This window comes from Elephantulus edwardii, unplaced genomic scaffold (assembly GCF_000299155.1).
Source record: "Elephantulus edwardii isolate Elephantulus edwardi_28Jun2011 unplaced genomic scaffold, EleEdw1.0 scaffold00121, whole genome shotgun sequence".
NCBI lineage: Eukaryota > Metazoa > Chordata > Mammalia > Macroscelidea > Macroscelididae > Elephantulus > Elephantulus edwardii.
The window spans coordinates 10,262,176-10,265,982 of NW_006399871.1; positions in this window are offsets into that span (position 1 = coordinate 10,262,176).

Below are 3,807 nucleotides of genomic sequence, written 5' to 3' on the forward strand. Positions count from 1 at the left end.
GTGTGAGCTCTGGGGTGCTCTACTCCCCACAAAGCTACCTCCACCTTTGCAGCACAAAGAAGAGGCACCCCTACACGTCAATGCATTGAATAGGCTTTGCTTTAAAGCCTAAGAATGTGATATACCCAAAACTGCAGCCTGCCATTAAACTTGACTGTATCTTGAGCATTCTTATACCATCTGATGACATTTGTTGGTGTTAGGTGTCGTCAAGTCGTAGATGACTCATAGAGACCCTATGAATGAGAGACCTGAATGCATGGTATAACTTTCATCATTTCTCCACGTTCATAGAGTTTCCGGAGGCAAGCTATTTCGGAAGTGCTTGCAAGCTTTTTTTAATTGGGGAGCTCCACCAAATACTGTCCATCATGGACAAATCAGCATTTGACACATCAGCATCACAGTGTTCAGCATCACAGCAACCATGAGTAACTCTGTACAGCAAAGGGACAGACCAGTGCTATACCACTTAGAAGAATGTTTGACCAAACACAATTAAAACCAGGCCTGAGAGCCGCAGCTTAAAATCACCCACCCTGGGCTTCGTAGCATCACTTTCTGATGACATTTAAAACTCTCTAATCTCTTGAGCTTTGTCTCACTTACTTTGGGCCTGTTGCTAAGAGAGGCTAGTCCTTAGAGACGGACATCATGCTCGGAAAGGTGGAAGGTTAGGGAAAGAGAGGAAGTCCCTTATTGAGATGGATTGATACAGTGACTGCAGCATTGGGCTTCAGGGTGTCAGAGATGTTGAGGATGGCACAGGATAGGTCAGGGTTCAGGTCTGTTGTTCATAGGATCACTATGAGTCGTACTTGACTCAATGGTACCTAATAACAACACACTCTCTCGAGGAAGCTCTGGTGGCCCTGTGGGTAAGGAGCTGTGCTGCCAACTCAAAGGTAGGCGGTTTGAATCCACAGGAGAAAGATGAATTGTCTCCCCCTGTGCTCTTTACAGCCTCTGGACACCCACCACAGGACCAGCCATGTGTTGAATTAGTAGCAACCTTTGGAGTTGGGTAGGGATTGCTCTGACCACAAGCTCTTCTAACTCCCCACCTTTCTCTTTCTCTCGGGTCAATATGCCAAACTAGCATCCCTTCCCCAAAACAGCTTCTGTGATTGTTAGGTGCCACTGAGATAGCTGTGACTCATAGGGACCTTGTACACAACAGAACTAAAACTTGACCCACCTTAGGACGTTGAAGGGGGAACTTTACCCTCTGCTATACAAGTGTTATACAAGTTATACGCTGTTATACAAGTGTTCAGGTCTCTCGTTCACAGGGTCGCTATGAGTCGTCTACGACGTGATGACACGTAACGCCAACAAATGTCATCAGATGGTATAAGAAGGCTCAAGATACAGTCAAGTTTAATGGCAGGCTGCACGTGTTCTTAGGCTTTAATTGGGTTTAATTAATGAAAAATTACCAGAAGGTTCTAGAGTCCCACACTACCTGAATGACAGGCCACCACCCCTTCTTGATGACAGACACAATGGTGGTTCTCCATTGTTTCATTAATATGATTAATTAAATAGTTTTGCCTGAAAGGCTATAGGGCGCCACCTGCTGGGCAGAGAGGGTATTTTTCAGTATTGATAGAACATCTGCTTCTAATGTTGGCCCTCCTGTGGTGGCTTCATCAATAATAAGTGGCCCAAAATTCCTTTCCCTTCTGCATCAATGGCTGGCTTGGTCCAGGCTGGTGCAACTAAAGTTCCACCTTTACAGAAATGTCTCAAGAATTAACTCATATCAGGATAAACTCCCACCACCATCAGACACCTCCTAAAACAGGGACTCAGACACACTCATTCTTACCCTTCTGTACCTGTTAAAGGAACTTTTCGCTCTGGTGGCCTACTGGTAAGAAGGTGCTCTGCTAGCTTGAAGGCATTTGGTTCAAATCTAACAGGTGCCGTACAGTAGAAAGAGGGATAATCTCCTCCCATGTGATTTACTGCCTTTAAAACCCTCTGGGGAGTCAGCTATGAGGCGGTTTTGACTCAATGGTACGTAACAACAAAGGAACTTTTAGAAACGTAGACCTTCTTGGCACAAGAAAGAGCAACTTCCTTCTAACTAATTGGCCCCTAATTACTTGAGATGATCTATCTTTCTCTCCAACCTCAACAGTCTGTTTGTTCTAGAAAAGACCTCTTCAGAGAGCATCCTGGATCTTGGACTGGGGTCCACAGGTTTTCAGATCTAGGTTATAAATGAGGAGTTCTGGTGGCCTTGTGGCAGGAAGCTGTACTTGCAATCCTGAATGTAGATGGTTCGAGGCCACCGGCTGCTCCACTCTCCTCCTGTGTGATTAATTGCCTCTGAAAACCCACTGGAGGGTCAGCTATGGGTCGGTTCCAACTCGATGGTACTCAACAACAACAGGTTATAAATGGACTCTTGGGATTACTTATATGCTTTAAAATTCAGTTAGACTTAAACTTAACCTATAGTCTTATGACATTTGAGTGTGAAGAGGTCTTTTAAAGTCAAACCATTGAAATCTGGAATCTGATAGATTGAGTTTAAGGCCATCTTTTTAACTGTGGTCTCTTGTTTTTCCCACTCTCTTCAAACCTCTTTTATGTATTTTGTGTGTGTGTATGTGTGCGTGTGTGTGTGTACCGTCAAATCAGATCTGACTGGTACAGGAGGAGATTGTCCCTCCTTCCCCGGCAGAGCATCTGGTGGATTCGAACCGTGCGCCTCTGGGATTGTAGTTGCAATTCCTTGCCACTAGGCCACCAGAGCTCCCCTTCTTTTATGTATTATTAAAGTACTTTATATCATTAATTTAGTTTATGCAATAATAGAATAGGCATCTTTGACTTCTCAAAAGCATTTACACTTTTGACATATTTTTTTTCTTATTCAAAAAAAGAAACAAACATCCATTCCGTTAACAAGAATTTATTGAGAGTCAAGAACTAAGGATCGTTCGGCCCATGGATCTCCATCATCATGGAGTTGCCGTCATATCGGAAAGGAGAGAGAAACAACAGACAAATAAATAAATGAAAGATGATTCCGGAGAGCTGTAAATGCTTTGAAAACAAGCCAAACTACAGCAAATGAACAGAGAATAAGTGCAGAAAGACACTGAATAATATCTTTGAGAAGATGGCACTCGAGACAAAGGTATCTATGAAAGAAATCAGGGACCAGACCTTCATAGCGAAAACGGATAGCGAGAACAGAACCTGAGATAGGAACAAGCCCCAAGTACATGTGACAATAAAATGATTATGTTTATTACGGGAGAGAAAAAAAGAATATGAAGGCGTAGTCCAGCTGAACAGGGGAGGGTTTCAAGCTACAGGTAAGTAGATCGGACCTGGAGAGAGCGCCCCTTGTAACCTTATATGGGATGGTATCTGCCTCCCCAACCTGTCCTCCTAACTAGAAAAGTGTTGGAGGGGTTACAGAGGAGCTGGGGGAAATGTATTTCCTATGCCTTTCACCTTTCAATACCAATTTTGGAAACCAATAAAGCAATCAACCCAGCTTGGCCTTAACGTAAGCTGGGACGCCATCTTGAATGAACTCAGCAGTGGCCTGAGCTGGGAGGCAGCTGTTCCCACATATCTCTGGTCTGAGCAGAGAATGAAACCCAAGCAGAGCAGCTAGCTAGCCACTGCCAACTTGTTGGACTCAGAACCTCACATCAAGGTCAGGCCTCTGCAGGGGCGTTAGAATGCAGTCTTCTCTCATGACTGACCTCTAGTGATCAGAGTCTCTGAGTCAGCATGAAGCCACGGTGGAAATGAGAGGAGAGCTCCCCAGGATTTGAG